Source organism: Pimephales promelas, chromosome 2 (assembly GCF_988280905.1).
Source record: "Pimephales promelas chromosome 2, fPimPro1.hap1.1, whole genome shotgun sequence".
Classification (NCBI taxonomy): Eukaryota; Metazoa; Chordata; class Actinopteri; order Cypriniformes; family Leuciscidae; genus Pimephales; species Pimephales promelas.
This window is the reverse complement of record NC_142770.1, coordinates 5,752,383-5,772,680: the sequence shown is the minus strand read 5'-3', so window position 1 is coordinate 5,772,680 and position 20,298 is coordinate 5,752,383. Positions and strand designations below refer to the sequence as shown.

Here is a 20,298-nt window from a genome sequence, read left to right as displayed (position 1 = left end):
ACATATTTTGACTTTACAAAGTTCGGAAACTGGTACGTTACACAAACAGCCACATAAGTGTATTTAAACACCTGAATAATGTAATTATAAGCCACATAAATCATGTATTAACTCACATTTGACGAAGTGATCACTGCGCACACACACACACAGGCATTTCCCATTCGGCTCCTCCCGACCGCAGACGTAGGTTTGCAAAGCATTTTTCCCGGTGTTTTTCTGTCAATTTCTTGTATTTTCCCCCCTTATGAACAACAACTTTTGTCACACGATAAAAACTCCTTGTGGTTTGATCGATTTGAGCAACCGTAAACGACGCAAAACCAGCGCAGTCTCATCCTAAGACGTCATATAACTGACGTTTTGGGACGTCTTTTGACCATACGTCAATATTCGCCTTTTTTAGGGCCCCCTTAAACGTCGGTAGATGAGGTTATGGGATCCTAACTCTACCCCAGACCTAAACCTACCCCGCCACCTAACTGACGTTAAAGGTAAAGCGTCAGTTGTATGACGGCCCGGGATTGCCATCTACCGACGTTTAAGGGGGCCCTAAAAAGGCGGATACTGACGTATGGTCAAAAGACGTCCCAAGACGTCAGTTATATGACTTTTTGGGATGAGACTGTGCTAATTTTGAGTGTGTAATAGTGCTTCCTAAATATGGAAATCACTTCCTGCCCTCCATCTGCGTTTCGCGCCATGGCAACGCAGTGGCGTGACGTCAGGTAAAAACAAGCTATACGCCTTATTCACGGCAGCGCCATCTTTGATTTTTAATGAGAATGAAAGCGAGGCTGTGAGGGATAGACTTGCATCTCTTCAATGGGCTGTACTGTTATTTAATGTGTTTTCGGATTGTTCTGCTCATGAAACACTGGAAAAATATCTTTCCAAGAAATGTCAGTTGACAAAAAACTCCCGACAATGTAAACTGTGGAAAATTGTAAGTAATCTAGCCTCTTTATTCAGCTTTTTACAGTGGATGCCATTGGAAACACGGTAAGTCTATCCCTCACAGCCTCACTTTCATACCTGTCATGGCGCTGCTCTGAATAAGGTCTATAGCTGATCCAGTGCCTCACTCAACCCTCTGGACTATTTTACATTGGGACTATTTTATTCATTTATAACTTATTTTAAAACGTGCTGTATGTAGCTACACATATATATGGTTTGTGTCGGGATTACTGACTTCCATAACAAATTCCTGTGTGTCTGCTGATGCATTTGGCGAATAAAGTGATTCTTCTAATATGAAAATATGAATCCTTTAAGAAAGAGAATAGAATGTTTTTAAAAACAAGTCAAACAAGAGCCACTGTATTCATACTTTGTATATTTTATTTATTTTTCCAAATTGAGTGAAGTCTATTTTAAATCCAAATGCATTGTTATGAGAGAAAGTCAGGACTCTCTCTCTGATCTCAGTGTGTGTGATGAGACTGACTAACACTGACCTTAAAGCAGCTTCTCTCTGTTGGTTTATTCTCATCTCTGGTTCTCTAATATCTTCCAGCTAAGCCGTCCACGTCCACTCCTTCATCGTCTGAAAGTGAGAATGCAGAGGGTAATGAAGCTGATATTCAGATACACAGCACAATTATGAGTAATATTGCTTTTATACAACAGTTCAATAAACAAGTTAATATTTGTGTGTTGTTACATAGTAAGGCCAATTGTTTTCTGTCAGGACTGTGTGCATCTGAGACTGAGGACAGATTGTTTCTCTTTATCTTTCCAGAATCTGATCAGCAAAATCGCTCTCCTCCTCCAGTCTCAGTGTTGATCTCTTCTTCTGCTGTTGCTGGATCTCTGATGATCATTGCTGCTGTTGGGATCTTCTGGATCTGCAGGAAACACAGACAAACAGACCAACAGGGCAAGTGTTTCACTGCTGTTACGTCTACATAAGAAATAGTTACAGTTTTGCTGTTTTAACATGCCTGTCATTATTATTATTCAACAGTTCAGACCCGTGATGAGGAGATCACTTACGCTGATCCAGTGCTCTACAAAAGAAATGCACAAACACTGGTAAGACGATTCATGTTTACACTGTACAATTTGAGCATTCGTTGTATAATTGTGTTATGTAATGCTGTTATGTAATAGTTTCCATATTTCTGCATTGTTGTAAATTCATGTAAATAAAAATGTGAACAGGGAAACAGGGAAAAGAAAACCAAGTAAGCTGCTTTACTGTCTACACAGACAGCCCTTATAAGACAACATCCTAAAAGAAATGGACTCTCAGAAGCTGTAGCTTTCATGACATTATCTACAATCTTTCAGCATTCCCTGCAAAAGATCCCTTTTATTCACAAATGTAACCCATTTAAAATATCTAGCTGATCTCACCTGAGTGAGTTTTTTAAAGGTGACCATTATTTAAGAAAGTTTCCCCTTATTACCTATTTCCATGGCGACACTTCATGGTTGTCGTGACACCGCAGCCACAACAGTTCTGTGCAGATGTATTGCTTTTATTTCCTGTTTCCTTTTATATTCAAAGTATTCAGAAACCTGCTAGCCATGTCATCAAATACTTGTAGGGCCCAAGTGAGTACGTTTTTTGACATTTAAAAATAATTTAATGATCTTGATCTACAACACGACATGGGCGCCGCCATCTTAGTTTGCACCACAGTTCGGAGAATCCCATCTGTCCGATTTACAACACGTAAAATTCATGAAAGTAAGTTGCCGGTGAACTGTGAGAAGAATACAGTGACCTTTACAGTTACCTAAACAATGTGTATCTGATATGAATAAAACAGTTATATTTTAAAATAGCCTAGCAGCCCTCAAACCGTATTCACTTTATAGCCCTTAATACTGTAATTGTGGACGCATGTGGGCACAGAGGACTCAGGTGTGATCCTAATTTTTATTTATTATCAATGTTATATCACTGTCTTCGATAAAGTTTTGCCTATCCATTTATCGTGGGTTTTTTTTTTTCCATTTTTTTCAAAAAAAAAATTTCTATGTAAATTATGCTTATTTTTATGTTTTATTTTTTTAACTACATTAAAATATCATTCCAATAAGTTCTAAGAGCTAAAACCTAAAGATGAAGTAACTTTGCTGTCACCCGGTGTCTTATTTTTGGCTTATTTTAGAATTCTCTAAATTAGTTTTTCCCATTCATTTCTATGGATGCCCATTTTTGACCCAAATACAAGATTAAGGACGTTTTTTTTCACCCACTTAACATTGTAGAACTGAGTAAAAAATAAAAATAAAAAAAATGTGTGTGTTCAGGAGTCAAACTTAGGAAAAGTAGTCAAGTCTTGTACCGCTCAGATCAAGGGAAGTATTTTTAAAAAAAATAAATCAAAACTATTTTACCCACATTTGTCCAGAATACGGTTTTAGGGTTAAATGAAACTGTATTTTAATGTATTATTTTTGCCGTTTCCATAGATAACAGTATGTATTGTTCATACTATAAAGTATCGTTTTTTCTAGTGCTTCTATGTATTTAAATGTCTAAAAGCTAAAATAAACTTTATGTGGTTCAAAACACTGCATAGGTGTGATATATGACAGCGCTGATCGCGTCTGTCTCTGTCTCAGCTCCAGTCAACAGCAAAACCACAGTTTGAGTCTGGCAATGCGGCTTCAGTTTACATTCTAAAATAACTATCGAAAAATAACAATCACAAATTACTATCTCACACGTGGGACTGTAGTCTTACCGCTCTATGGTTAGGCTAAACATAAATGCATCAACTTTTGCACTTGCACATGCTCTCTGAGCTACAAAAGCACTAACAGGGCAAATAAAAAAGAGCTATATGGTGAGATGTCCACTGTGACCAGAGAGAAAGAGCAGATAAGATCTTGACACGTCACTCGAAAATAACTGTAAAAACACTACATGTGTTGTCGCTCAAGACTAGCTTCTAAAAGTGTGAGTTTCCTGTAACACTGAAGTCTAGAGATAGTTCTGCGAATTTAATCATGATAAAGACATTTCAACATTTGCTTTCAAAATTAGGCTATTTTTTTATACCTCTCATTTGACTGCAGTGACAAAAATTTGTAACTCTGGATGTCCACGTAATTATAATTTTACTTCAAAGTATCAATTTAAACTAGTTTTTGATTTTCATTAGTCAAGTGTAATTATTATTGCTTGCTATAAAAACTTTGCATGAGGAGAGTGAGTCTTCAGATCCACCACTGACTAAGTAGTTGAGTTTGTACTAGACCGGCTAAGAGATTCAGTCATTGAATGACCAAAACCTCTCATTGATGGATCAGCTAGTAAAAGCATCTACAATCCCTCTTTAAATAAGTTATTGTTTGCCAGCCATGTTATGTAGTTCATATAAAGCAGTGTTCTGAAACTGAAGTCCGAGTCCAAGACCATATTTTTATGTCTATTGTCTAGACTCTAGACCAGCTCACAAGGCCGAGTCCAATGCTCCTCCTGATAAAACAGTTGAGTCCAAGTCCGGCCTTGTTCAGTCTCGAGTTCTACAACATTGGCATAAAGTAGAGTTGGGAACTTTCAAAACACTGCTCCATGCTTGACAAAAAGGACAAAGAGAAGTGGCAAATGCTTTGTTTAAGCTATATTAAATTATTTATTAATTTACTATTGTATTGTTTTATGTTGATACATTTCAAAACTTGAATCAAATAAATAGTTTTAAAATTCTGTTTTCATTCCTATTCCTAAGTGCCTCTATTTTGCTTTTTCAATTAAGGTAATTTACAATGCCCTCCACAATTATTGGCACCCCTGTTTAAGATGTGGTCAAGGACTTCTAAAAATTCTCCCTTTTTTTTAAACAACGTAGAACCCAAATGCAAAAAAAGAGAAACATCCAACCTTTTATTTATGTACATTACATTGGTGGTAAAAAAAAAAAATTAAAATTTAGAAGAAAAAAAAAATTGAAATCATGTGTCCGACAATTATTGGCACCCCTGATGTGTTAATACTTTGTACAGTCGCCTTTTGCCAACAAGACAGCACTTAAAGGGTTAGTAGCCAGTAAGACCTTCGTTCATCTTCGGAACACAAATAAAGATATTTTTTATTGAATCTGAGAGCTGGATCAGTCCTACATAGACTGCCTAAGGGACTGGCTCTTGACGGCCCATAAAGTCATTAAAGAAAAGGTTTAAATATTCCATGTGCCTACAGCGGCTCAATTATAAGTTTATCAAGCGACGAGAATACTTTTTGTGCGAAAAAAACATAAATAACGACTTTATTCCACTATTCCATTACTTCCTTATGGGCGCATGCGCGAGAACTGAGACGAGGGCGTTCTCCTTCGACTACTTTTTGTTACCGGCTGCTCACCGCTTAGGAGTTTTACCGCCACCTACCGTATAAGATGATGTGCTGATATTGTTTCTGTTTCTGTTTACAAGCAGAGGAAGATGCGCGCTGTACATACGCTTTTCAATTTGCGTATTTTCCGCACTATAAGGTGCACTTACAAGCCTTTAATCTTCTCAAAAAAATGACAGTGTTCCTTATAATCCGAAGCGCCTTATATATGGATCATCATCTTATACGGTAGGGGGCGGTAATACTCCTAAGCGGTGAGCAGCCGGTAACAAAAAGTAGTCGAATGAGAACGTCCTCGTCTCAGTTCTCGCGCATGCGCCCATAAGGAAGTAATGGAATAGTGGAATAAAGTCGTTATTTATGTTTTTTTCGCACAAAAAGTAGTCTCGTCGCTTGATAAACTTATAATTGAGCCGCTGTAGGCACATGGAATATTTAAACCTTTTCTTTAATGACTTTATGGGCCGTCAAGAGCCAGTCCCTTAGGCTTTCTATGTAGGACTGATCTAGCTCTCAGATTCAATCAAAAATATCTTTATTTGTGTTCCGAAGATGAACGAAGGTCTTACGGGGTTGGTACAACATGGGGGTGAGTAATTAATGACTTAATTTTCATTTTTGGGTGAACTAACCCTTTAATCTCCTCTTATAACATTTCACAAGAACACAGAGAGAGGGATCTTTGACCATCCTTCTTTGCACAATCTTTCTAGATCATCAAGTGTCCTGGGTAAAAAAAGGGAGAATTTTTAGAAGTCCTCGACCACATCTTAAACAAGGGTGCCAATAATTGTGGAGGACACTTTAGTGTGTAAAATATGTGTTAATGAATGTAAAAGTGGCTGACGAGTCGTCAGTAATTCCAGTCTCACTCTCTTTTACAAATCTATATGTGTAATGCTGCTAGAAGTGATCTATGAGATCTTTATCTATATCTTTATTGGCTGCCCATACAAGAATCCCCTCCAAAGTTAAATTATTTAATTAATTTATTTATGTGTTTATTTATTCACTCATTCATTCAAAGCAAAAGTAACATTTATATGTGGGAATTTTCACCTTCATCTCAAAGGAAATTTGATGTTAACATGCCGATGCAGTTGACAGTAAATGTACATGTATACTAAACAGACACTGACATTAACTCAACATGGCACTGATAAATTGAATACATCGCTTGTTTGAGGAAATTCAACATTTTGTGGCATTCAGACAGGTGTGTTAGATCCAAAAAACGGAATACATTTGAGTAAATACAGTGTATTTTTACAAAGGAAAATAGATGGCATGCAACTTAGAGACATGAGTAAGAGAGAACAGCACAAACTGTTATTTCTGAGGTACAAAACAAGTATTCATACTCTTTACCGGTAAAAACGTTAGGCCTGTAATAGCTCAGGGTGTTCTGCAGGCTGAAACAGACACAGTTCCTCAGGAAACTGGACTTCCGGAACAAAAAACTGTGAAGATATGGTTGTGTTTGTGAGAGAGAAGGAGTGTGAATGAGTGCGGCCTTCATACATTCCACTGGAATTATCAGCAACATGATGTATCAGCTAAAAAGGACATTGCAGAAAATTGTAGCTCAAATTGAGTTTATTTCAGGATATTTAAAAAAAGTATATATATAGCCTAAAATGTGTCTGTAGACTACTGTAATCAAAGTAAAATGATTGATTAACATGTCTTTGGTAATTATACTTTGGGGTGTTATTCATTATAATTATTTTCAGATAAAAGCAACAGAACTACCATGCAGCCTGGCACGGATAAGAGCAGGGATGGCAGCAAAAATAAACCCCTTTAGAACAGAACCAACATGAATGTATTGCAGATATCAGTAATTCAAGATTTTAAAATACAACAAAATTCGAGAATTTATTCTGATTCAAGGGGAATCATAATGCCAAATCCTGACTGGACGAGAGGAGCAGCTGGGGATGGAGGAGGGTATAGCTCCTGGGAAACATGATAGCTGCTGATAACTGAACTAATAACTGAAGGAGCTTATATGTACACACAGTGATAGGCGTTGTTGTATTGCTTGCTATAGGTAGATGTGGATCAGTTGAGAGTCACTGATGCAAACTTGACTAACGTGACCTGCCAGAACTGATGCTACTCTTGATGTAAATACCAGTACACTAAACCAATCTGATTCCATTGCTGTACTATCATTTTAAAATGAATTTAAAAAATAGTTTCTGTAGAAAGTTGAGGCACATTGAATTTAAAGTGTCAAATGTTTATTCAGTGTGAAATGATAGAGTTCAGAAACTAATAAAAATAGATGGGACAGCACTTCACATGACCACACCAACAAATGTGTGAACTTTAGTCATGTGCTTCATAAACATGCTGACCATATTTTATATGCCATACTACAGATATTGTTCCTAAAATAAAACTGGTAAAACAATCATTATTACTATTATTAAACTAATGATTTATTATGCATTACGTGTTGATAATGAATGAAATGTAAAAGTGGTATAGTAACTCCGTTCAACTAGTGGTTCTTGGAAGCTTCTTATAAGCAGTTACTAATTTTGGACATCTGGTATAGAGATATGGTATGGAAATAGAAGTTAATGACTATATCTGGAATTCTGGAAAATTATGTATTGCACTGTCCTAAACTTTTGCTTTTAAATGATGACTTGTCTTGCAGTTTCTCTCTGTCTCAGAAAAAGTTGTTGTTCTCTGGATTAATTGCAGCTATGTAAATTTTTGCCTTTACAATAAATTTGAAATTAGATTTTTCTTGGCGTAAATTTTTACGTTGACAATCTCCACACTCTTTAGCTTGGTCACGAACATTGTGATCATGAAGCATCAGTGTCAAGAATACACGGGGCTAATCAAAAACCATTTCACCATGGTTAAAGGCAACTTCTAAAATTAGTATTACCTTTATTTAACCAGAAAGAAAACTCTTTTAATTGAGATTAAAAAACTCTTTTACAAAAACGTTCTGGCCGAGATAGGAAACTGCACAATTAACATAAACGTTATGTTGTGCGCTTCCACATTCCACAACTGCGGATCTCACAGGAACATATTGATGCGTACATTTATCCGTGTCACCTACATGCGCATGCGCGAGCGGTGCGCGATCATGGTCAACTGACGACATCAGACATTTAAATACATATAAGTACTAGCAAAACAAGCATTTTGACTAATACACACTGATGAAGCGGCAATAATAATCCTTTCCATATAATAAGATGACACGTTTTATTCATATCAGATACACATTGTGTTAAACCCATTCACTTGCACATATTTGACAATCGGAATTGTTTCATGATATAATACATTTGTGAATCTTTAAATCAACAAATATTTGTATCGTATCGGCCTTCAAAATCCTTTATCGGTCAGGCTCTAATTATGAGTCAATTAACCCTTTCACACATAAGTTTCAAATATTCTAACTCACCCCCCAGCGTGAGTTTTTCAAGGCAAACCTTATTTAGACTTTGTCACTTTAATGCTTCCATGTGTCATAGAAGGTCGAGTCCGAGTCGAGACCGAGACCAAAGAGTGTCGAGTCCGAGTCGAGACCGAGACCAAAGAGTGTCGAGTCCGAGTCGAGACCGAGACCAAAGAGTGTCGAGTCCGAGTCGAGACCGAGACCAAAGAGTGTCGAGTCCGAGTCGAGACCGAGCCCAAAGAGTGTCGAGTCCGAGTCGAGACCGAGCCCATAGAAGGTCGAGTCCGAGTCGAGACCGAGCCCATAGAAGGTCGAGTCCGAGTCGAGACCGAGCCCATAGAAGGTCGAGTCTGAGTCGAGACCGAGACCAAAGAGTGTCGAGTCCGAGTCGAGACCGAGACCAAAGAGTGTCGAGTCCGAGTCGAGACCGAGCCCATAGAAGGTCGAGTCCGAGTCGAGACCCAGCCCAAAGAGTGTCGAGTCCGAGTCGAGACCGAGCCCATAGAAGGTCGAGTCCGAGTCGAGACCGAGACCAAAGAGTGTCGAGTCCGAGTCGAGACCGAGCCCAAAGAGTGTCGAGTCCGAGTCGAGACCGACCCCATAGAAGGTCGAGTCCGAGTCGAGACCGAGACCAAAGAGTGTCGAGTCCGAGTCGAGACCGAGCCCAAAGAGTGTCGAGTCCGAGTCGAGACCGAGCCCATAGAAGGTCGAGTCCGAGTCGAGACCGAGACCAAAGAGTGTCGAGTCCGAGTCGAGACCGAGCCCAAAGAGTGTCGAGTCCGAGTCGAGACCGACCCCATAGAAGGTCGAGTCCGAGTCGAGACCGAGACCAAAGAGTGTCGAGTCCGAGTCGAGACCGAGCCCAAAGAGTGTCGAGTCCGAGTCGAGACCGACCCCATAGAAGGTCGAGTCCGAGTCGAGACCGAGACCAAAGAGTGTCGAGTCCGAGTCGAGACCGAGACCAAAGAGTGTCGAGTCCGAGTCGAGACCGAGACCAAAGAGTGTCGAGTCCGAGTCGAGACCGAGACCAAAGAGTGTCGAGTCCGAGTCGAGACCGAGACCAAAGAGTGTCGAGTCCGAGTCGAGACCGAGCCCAAAGAGTGTCGAGTCCGAGTCGAGACCGAGACCAAAGAGTGTCGAGTCCGAGTCGAGACCGAGACCAAAGAGTGTCGAGTCCGAGTCGAGACCGAGCCCAAAGAGTGTCGAGTCCGAGTCGAGACCGAGCCCATCAGAAGGTCGAGTCCGAGTCGAGACCGAGACCAAAGAGTGTCGAGTCCGAGTCGAGACCGAGACCAAAGAGTGTCGAGTCCGAGTCAAGACCGAGCCCATAGAAGGTCGAGTCCGAGTCGAGACCGAGACCAAAGAGTGTCGAGTCCGAGTCAAGACCGAGCCCAAAGAGTGTCGAGTCCGAGTCGAGACCGAGACCAAAGAGTGTCGAGTCCGAGTCGAGACCGAGCCCATAGAAGGTCGAGTCCGAGTCGAGACCGACCCCATAGAAGGTCGAGTCCGAGTCGAGACCGAGACCAAAGAGTGTTGATTCCGAGTCGAGACCGAGCCCATAGAAGGTCGAGTCCGAGACCAAAGAGTGTCGAGTCCGAGTCGAGACCGAGCCCATAGAAGGTCGAGTCCGAGTCGAGACCGACCCCATAGAAGGTCGAGTCCGAGTCGAGACCGAGACCAAAGAGTGTTGATTCCGAGTCGAGACCGAGCCCATAGAAGGTCGAGTCCGAGACCAAAGAGTGTCGAGTCCGAGTCGAGACCGAGACCAAAGAGTGTCGAGTCCGAGTCGAGACCGAGACCAACGAGTGTCGAGTCCGAGTCGAGACCGAGCCCATAGAAGGTCGAGTCCGAGTCGAGACCGAGACCAAAGAGTGTCGAGTCCGAGTCAAAATGCACACGAGTCCATGACAAGACCGAGACCATTAAAGTCTGATTCTCCTTTCGTTTTTTCTAGACACTTCTGACCAAGTTTTCTTTGATTTTTCCATTGTCCAAAATTGTTGTATTCCCAATGAAAAATGTTCCATTGGGCGTCAAAGGCATCACATGTTGTTGTTGATGTGTGTGACATCGTTGCCGTTAAGCATTTTGTGATTATCGTGAGATTTGTCGGGGGTGCCGCCTTTAAACTTGCATTGCTGGTTTTTCCGGCGGCGTCCCCCCCCCAGCTTTACTGCCAGGATGATTCACCCTTCTATGACTTTGTTCACCACCGAAAGGATTTTGAAGCTGTTATATTGAGGTACAAATCTTGCATAGTGTGCCTTTAAAGCCCTGTCTTAAAGGAGTAGTTCACTTTTTAAAAAACTTTTGCTGATAATTCACCCCCAGTTCATCCAAGATGTCCATGTCTTTCTTTCTTCAGTCGAAAAGAAATTAAGGTTTTTGATGAAAACATTCCAGGATTTTTCTCCAAATAATGCACTTTACTGGGCACCAAACGGTTCACGGTCCAAAAGACAGTTTCAGTGCAAACTGTGAACTGTTCAAAGGGCTTTAAACGATTCCAGATGATAAAATACTCATTTAAAAAATAAATAACAAAGTTTTAGTTTTATAAGCTCAAATGCTCGCTTTGCTCAACTCTCCTGATCGAACTCGCTCATCAAAATGAACAAATCTTTTTCCGAGTCATTTAATTAATTCAACGAGCGAAATGATCGAATTGACTCGAAAAAAGATTCGTTCATTTTGATGAACGAGTTCGAACAGGAGAGTCACAAACGTGCATCACAGAACAGAGCAAGGCGAGCATTTGTGCTTATAAAACTTAAACTTTGTTATTTATTTTTTAAAAGAGCGATCGTTTCACTTGATAAGACCCTTATTCATCGTCTGGTGTTGTTTAAAGCCCTTTGAACAGTTTGTAGCAATTTGAACAGTTTGTAGACACTAAAACTGTCTTTTGGACCTTGAACCGTTCAGTGCATTATATGGAGAAAATCCTGGAATGTTTTCATCAAAAACCTTCATTTCTTTTCGACTGAAGAAAGGTAGACGTGGACATCTTGGATGACATGGGGGTGAGTAAATTATCAGCAAAAGTTTTTTTTTTTAAGTGAACTACTCCTTTAAGGTCTTTTCTGATTTAATAGAACGGTTAAGATTGAAATTTGGACAAATGCTGGTGTCCCGAGAATTTTAGATTTTTTTTTTTTGTTACTTAGCAATCCCCCCCAACCCTCACCCCCCGTTGACTTTGAAGTGCTGCCTTTTACAATATTGTCACTCTCTTATAGCAACACTCTCCCACATATTAAGCTATTGTTACTGTCCTTATTTCCATCGTTGGTTTAAGAATCAGTGGGTAATAGACAAGAAAAGTACAGTTTTCTACCATCTTGCTGATAACGTTTCTTTAGTCATTCGGGCAGTCTTACAGCCTGAACCCCTGCAGGAAATCCACCCGTACACCATCATTCAGTCTGAGAAACACTATAACCAGTAATATCTATTGATGAATTTGAAGCATATTTCTGTCATTTTATTCATCTTGAGTAGTTTTTGCTTCTGAAACATCAAGGTTTGTTCCCTTTCGTAGTCACTTCGAGTTACGGCAGAAGTGACGGAGATTGCGAAACCCCCAATCTCCGTCACTTCTGACGTAACGTCTCCGTTCCCTACTCAGGGAACGAGGGTTACATACGTAACCGAGACGTTTTTCTCCTTTTACCTTTTGTGTTTATCTTTTCTTACAGAAATCTGAAATGACGGAGGCAGTTTATACATGTTTAATCGCAGATCAATAATCACACTTTCTGTGATTCTGTTTCTTAAGAAATGATACATTGTTTTGGCATTTGTGTTTTACGCTCTATTATATATGAAATAAAATTTACATCTGTTAAATTAAATCATGCTTTTTTACTCTTTTAGTCTGATGTCGATTTCCACTTTGCACAACAAAATATTTATGCTGTTTATTAAATTATGAGAAATATATTTTCATGTTTTGAATTTATCATGGCATCATCGATAAGTGCAATAATCAAATAAAGAGTTTTCAATTAATATAAATCAGTACGTCTCTCAGTCATATACTGAATTCTTTCAATCCATACATCAATTTTGAACACAAACATGCAACACAATCACACACTCTAAGAAAAAAAGGGTTCATTGGGGTTCTATATATAAAGCATAGGGTTCTTTACTCAACTCCAAATAACCTTTTATGCTAAAAAAGGTTCTATAATGACAAGAAAGAACCCTTTTGGCACAAAGGTTCTTTATAGACTATTATTCATTGATATATTACATTATTCGGCAGTTGTAATTAAATGATTGTTTATTAAACTGTTGTAGTAACTTAATATCACATTTTAATCATGCTGATTTTTGGAGGAGAAAAACTGAAATGGCACTCTTTGTGTGATATTAACTACAGTACATAAAATTATATAAATATATAGCTTACATTTTCTAACGCCCATATCTTGTTCTGTATAGAACATTTTAGGGGTTCCGAACCTTTTAAGTTTCTATAACCCAAACAAGAGTTTATTTTCATAATAATCATCCTCAAATTTAGAAGTTATGCTTTTCTCCTGCTGTTGTTTCATTGATTTACTTGAAAGAAAGAAAAAAATATTGTGTCTTACAAGGTTTTCACATTTCACAAATTTAATCTGATATAGCGAAGTTTAATTTTCATGTCAGTTTTTCTTTTCATTTTAGATTAAGATGCTATCTTTGATTTGACTGTGAGAAGTTTTAATTCTGTTTTTTGATCACTGTTTTGATGCATGATTGACATGCTTTATATCCATCATTAAATTATTCACACTTAAAAAGAAAGAAAAAAATATTGTGTCTTACAAGGTTTTCAAGGAGGCAATTGTTTTTTAAATAACTGAATAAAAATGAGAAAACATGAAATGTAACAGTGCAACAGCAATAAATAAAAAAGAAAACAAATCAATAATAAAGCAATAAAGCAGAATAAAGCAGTTGTGATATTGTCATGACAAATGACCCTAAATCAAGACTTTTATTACAAGAACATGATGTCTAGAAGACTGTTAAATTGACTTCATAATGAACAAATTCATGTTTCTCTGTTCATCTCAAATTAAGCTAAAGCCTTCCTTATCTATTTTACATCTCAAAAGCACAAATGGATTGACTTCAAACACTGTTAAAGGAGAACTCCAGCGAACAATGAACCTTTGGTCTAATAAAACATCGGTACATAGTCAACCGTTCTCTGAGATTTGTTTTTTATGATAATCGAATGTAAAGAGTTTTATCTCTAAAAACGGTAGCAAAACGAAGCATTGAGAACTTTGTAAGTGTACAGACCGTTTAATAAGAAGATACTTTATGAAGACAGTTCACTTCGCGTATACAGACAGGAGCCATCTTAAAAAATAGTCTCGATAAGTCAAACCACGAACGTCGTGCTGAGTGATCTGAACTCTATGAAGTTCAACGAACTTCTGAACTGTTGAACGGCGTTCGGGGATCGACTTATCGAGACTATTTTTTAAGATGGCTCCTGTCTGTATACACGAAGTGAACTGTCTTCATAAAGTATCTTCTTATTAAACGGTCTGTACACTTACAAAGTTCTCAATGCTTCGTTTTGCATGTATGGAGCCTCATTATGTTACTGTGTTAGTGTGGGGCTATTTTGAGCCTTGTTAGTGGTATAAACTAGCGATTTCTTTTTACTTACTCAATGCCCCCATTACTAGCATTATACGCTAAACAGTTTTTAGAGATAAAACTCTTTACATTCGATTATCATGAAAACAAATCTCAGAGAACGGTTGACTAGATGCCGATGTTTTATTAGACCAAAGGTTCATTGTTCACCGGAGTTCTCCTTTAATGTGTAAAATGTCATACACTTATAACATACACACTTATATATCTGCAAATGCAGCATTGTTTTTCAAATGACTGGATTAATGGTGTTTACTGTAGTCACTGACTGTCGTAAGACAATACTTCGTTCACAATGCATGTGTATAATCACGTGATTACTATATATTTGCTTGTCATATATAACAAATGTTCACATCAGAGCAGAATTCCACCTAATGTGTCAGACTATTCACACACGCATTGATGTCCATTCAAAAATATGTGGATCTGACTAAATGTTTTGTTTTGTTTGTTTGTTAACAACGTTTCATTCGACGTTTAATAAAGTAAATTCCTTTAAACAAAATTTGTGTGTGTGTTATTATTAACCCTGCATGGTTTTAACATCACAAACTGACACTGTCACTTACACACCCACTCATGCATCTAATAACCACGACTCGCGACCTCCTGTTAGTCTAAGCCTCAGTTTTTTTTATGAGATCTGTACTGGTTAGATGCCACACTTCCATTGTTTAGTTCTGACTTAAACTGTGTTATTATTTAAAACAGTAAAACAACTGAAAATGTTTATCGTTATACTTTTATTCAGCATATGGTATCTTGTTGGTAAGTACAAATCTTCTATATTTATTTTAATTTTAGTTTAATTTTCATGTCAGTTTTTCTTTTAATTTTAGATTAAGATGTTATCTTTTATTTTACTGTGAGAAGTTTTAATTCCGCTTTTTGATCACTGTTTTGGTGCATGGGTGACAGACAGATTTAGTTCCCTTCCTGGTTAAACACTTTATATCCATCATTAAATTATTTATAGCCTACTTAAAACTGTATAACATAAGACAATTGAAAGCTAAGATCATTAGTTATTCAGTGGCTCTCCGAGGCCTCCGTAAATTTCATATTTAACAGCTGAATGTTCTTCAGAAATTCTTCAGAGGTTTTTCTTGAATTCACACTTTAAACCTATCCAGGTTGAGGAGGTGAATTCAATTGATTTTTAGTTGTTTTTTAAAGCTAATTTCACCAAAACAAAGGCTGCTGTAATTTTATTTTTCTTACTATATTCCATTGAGATCCCATTTCCAATGTTTGATTCACTATTGAATCAAATAAGCAGACATATGTAATGAATAAATAAGTAAATAAACAGAAAGTTAAACAATTGTTTAATTGACTACAGAAAATGACTTCATCTGTGTCTGATGAACTGTTCCTCCTGGTTCTGCAGGAGTGTTTGGTTCCACAGATGCAGTGCAGTCAGTGTCAGTGATGGAGGGAGATTCTGTCACTCTAAACCCTGAACTCACAGACATACAGAGAGATGAAGAGATCCTGTGGATGTTTAACAACAGTCGCATCGCCAAGATCAAGAAAAATCCTACATATGATAATGATGAGAGATTCAAAGACAGACTGAAACTGGATCAGACTGGATCTCTGACCATCAGTGACATCAGAACCACAGACTCTGGACTTTATAAACTAAATACTATTATTGAGAATAAGGAGTTTATCAAGGAATTCAGGGTTACTGTTAATGGTGAGCATTACATGTGTTTTCTTCTATTCTAAATTTACATAATTATTGCCATAACCCACAATGATTTTATTCTAATATTTACAGTATATTTATCAAACAAAATAATCAAAATCACCAAACATTATCCCTCAAGTCAAAAGCTCCAGGTCATTATATTACTTCCTACACAAGGGGCATGAGGAACACACATTCTATAGAACTATAATATATATATATATATATATATATATATATATATATAAATAAATAAATATTTAAGTGTCATGAGCATCAGTGTATGTCTGATCCGCTCTTAAAGGAGGATACACAGATATATTACAGCAATATGCAACATTTCACAATGAATAAAAGAACTGAGTATCCAAATAGAGAATGATATGGGTGAATTTCTACAGATCCACCTGACAAAGATGAGGTAGTTTGCGTTTGCCTGTAACTCAAGAACTATTTAAGATTTTGGTTCTTCATTTTAAAGGCCCTCAATGGTTCAGTCCCAGAAATATGAGATCTAAATGTGGATCCATGTGTAAATTGGTCAACTGTACACGTCTAGTGGTCAGAAATATCTTTGCACATTCAGTTGATAGTTTTTATATAGGCCCTATTACATTTAGTTTGGCACATGTGTATCTCTCTTGAGAAAACGCTATTAACGAAATCCAAAATTTGAATCGGAAAACTTTTTGAAATTTGACACGGAATGACCCAGACCAATGTTTTAAGAGTCCTCTTTAATGCAACTTAATAATGGGACAAGGATTAGATATTAAACATCAGTCAGGAAGTGTGTAATATGGATATAAGATATGAGAATGTCAGTCAGCGCTGATCTCAGTGTGTGTGATGAGACTAACACTGACCTTAAAGCAGCTTCTCTCTGTTGGTTTATTCTCATCTCTGGTTCTCTAATATCTTCCAGCTAAGCCGTCCATGTCCACTCCTTCATCGTCTGAAAGTGAGAATGCAGAGGGTGATGAAGCTGATATTCAGATACACAGCACAATTATGAGTATGATATTGCTTTTATACAACAGTTCAATAAACAAGTTAATTTTTGTGCGTTGTTACGTAATAAGGCCAATTGTTTTCTTATTTTTTCTTTGCTAAAAAATATACAACAACAACACAAATAAGCTCTTTACACTCTCTGACACACACATTTAAACTTGTTAATGGGAGACTGCTGGTCAGGACTGTGTGCATCTGAGACTGAGGACAGATTGTTTCTCTTTGTCTTTCCAGAATCTGATCAGCAAAATCTCTCTCCTCCTCCAGTCTCAGCATCTCTGACAGTGTTGATCTCTTCTTCTGCTGTTGCTGGATCTCTGATGATCATTGCTGCTGTTGGGATCTTCTGGATCTGCAGGAAACACAGACAAACAGACCAACAGGGCAAGTGTTTCACTGCTGTTACGTCTACATAAGAAATAGTTACAGTTTTGCTGTTTTAACATGCCTGTCATTATTTTTTTTCAACAGTTCAGACCCGTGATGAAGAGATCACTTACGCTAATCCAGTGCTCTACAGAAGAAATGCACAAAAAGAGGTAAGACGATTCATGTTAGAGTTTACACTGTACAATTTGAGTTTGACTTCATGCAATATAATACTTATACTGAATTATAAAATGCATATTTAAGATATTTATACATACGGTTTAAGTCCAATTAAGTCCTATTGTACCGGATTTTGGTTGTACACTCTTAGAAAAAAAGGTTCATTGGGGTCTATATGTAGCATAGGGTTCTATATAGAACCTTAAAAGGTTCTATCAGCGCTTCTGTCACGTGAGGTTGAAGCAGACGAGGTAGTAGGATCCATTTACAGATTGACTTTATTTATACCACTCAAACTATACAAAGACATACTCAAGAATCAAGAAACAGGAATCAGGAACAGTAAAACCAGCAAACAACATTAAGGACCCACAAAGACTGAACTAGACATACAGGCTTAAATACAAGAGAAAACGAGCTAACAAGAGGGTGTGGCTAATAGGAAACACCTGTGACAGACTAATAAACATAACGGGGAACTACTTAACATGAAACAATACAGAAACAGACTAGACTTGTGACATGCATGAAACCTTACAGAAACAGACTAGCCTTGTGACAGCTACGTATTCGGAACCCCTAAAATGTTTTATACAATGCATGTGAATGATCACAAAATTCAAGATATGGGGGTAAAAAAATGTATATATTTATATCATTTTATGTAGTTAATCAATATCAAGTTAATCAATGCCATTTCAGTTTTTCTCCTCCAAAAATCAGCATGATTAAAATGTGATAATAAATTACTACAACAGTTTAATAAACAATCATTTAATTACAACTACAAAATGTTGCAGAATAATGTCGACTGAAAAACTATTAAAACTACATTTCGTTACACAAAAACAGTAGAATTTTAAAATTGTACGGCTTCTCTCGTCTGTCTATGCGCGAAACCACCAGACTGACTGAAGGATTGCTGTAAAGCAGGTCTCTGGTCGTACGATGTGTATGACACCATTGAAATTTTAAAACACTATTTAAAGCAAATAAGTGACTATAAAAAATCTAACACCCAGTAATGTGTAATTTCTTTGCATCTTCTTTCGAAAACAACATTCAAATTACTAGACAAAAAATTGCATCCTGAGAAAAGTGGCTTTTTATTTATAGTGCTCCATTCATTCTGCACTCCGCCTGTGAGCGCCCTCATATGGAAACCAGAGTAGAACTGCAACCAGATCAGAACCCGGAAGTTTAATGTGAGTGGAAGTTCTCTTCGTATTAGACTTTCACTGGCCCTATGGAGCAGTATCACACAGCGCTGCGTTACCTCAAGTTTAATTTTTCTAATAAACTGACCTGTGTGTAACTCATTAATTCAGCACTTGCGTGTCCTTATTCCTTTATATCCACGGAACATGCGGTGTGTGTGGTGCTGATGCTTCATATCACAGTCATGTTAAAAACATCAATGTAGTCACTCATCCATAAAAGATCCATCAGCTTGATGACAAGATCCATAATTCTGCTTACTGCTTTGCGTCATCAATATATGCCTTTGTTATTGTAAGAGATTAGCGGCCCCTGGTGGACAAAAATTAAACATTGTATGTTTAAGATAGTAATCAGAGATGTTTTTAGTGTGTTTAAAATGTAGTTTTTATGACTGTTGAAGTGTGAGAGGGTTTTGGTAATGAGAACTGTTCTTGAAAAACATCTCACTCTGATATTTAAGCATCTCTCTCTGTAACTTGTGTGTGTGTTTTCTTTCAGACTGTTAAACAAGAGGAAGAGTTGGTGTAACCAGGTGTCGTCATGAGACGTCGATCCAATTCTTCATGATAAGTTTGTTTTGTTATGTATAGCGTTAGATTTAAGACCACGAACACACTGCAGCTAAACATTGTCAAATCAACAAAGTGCTTACACTCAGGAGCAACAATCACATTCTACAACCGAGGCCTTTATAATTTCCACAACGCAAAAACACGCTATGAAGTGCTGTCAAGAACATTCCCAACCATCGGGTGGCTATATATAACCCTATCCATGTTGGCCATTTAGAAACCTGGAAAAAAGGTTTTTTCCAACGTCACAAGGCAAAATCTCTGGTTTCACCGTCTACACGACAACATGGCAACCTGAGTTTCTAAAAATCTTCTGCCTTGCAGGAGTTTTCGAAAAAGTTTCAGTGAATTGATACTGCATTTGCGTGTGGACGAACAGCCAAACTGCAAAGAAAAAAACAGTAGTTTTGAAAACAAATCCTCCACGTGGCGGCATGGGATAGTAAGTGCCCATATGACACATCCAGACTTTGCCGAGTTAGATGTGTTCCTGGGTAGACATATTTTGTTGATCCTGGAACAATATTTCAGTGTGAAAATTGAATCCTACCCATATCCCTACCCCTAAACCTAACTCAAATCATTCATGCACACTTCACTTAATTAGGTCTTCCGGTACACTTTTCTGAGGAGCCTACAGCCTTGATTTTAAAACGTCGGGCTGAACTGTGCGGTTCAATCACACTACATGACTTGCTCTCAGTGAAATCAGGAGTGTTCATTTAACGGCTCCTGAATGTTTTCTCCAGATCGGAAAAAAAATAACGCTTCAACTGATGCCTTCAATGTCTTTTATATTTAGTGTAATCTTCTCAAGAAT

The 20,298-nt window shown here is 37.9% G+C and overlaps 1 long non-coding RNA gene across 1 annotated transcript; it reads right to left on the bottom strand.

Moving 5' to 3' along the window:
* Positions 1-1,562: 1,562 nt before the first annotated feature.
* Positions 1,563-19,415, bottom strand: LOC148995768 (uncharacterized). The gene is made up of 3 exons (XR_016147017.1): positions 17,287-19,415; positions 16,989-17,077; positions 1,563-1,850 (listed from the first exon to the last, which is right to left on the bottom strand). It is a non-coding gene; the product is annotated as an uncharacterized LOC148995768 (long non-coding RNA).
* Positions 19,416-20,298: the final 883 nt, after the last annotated feature.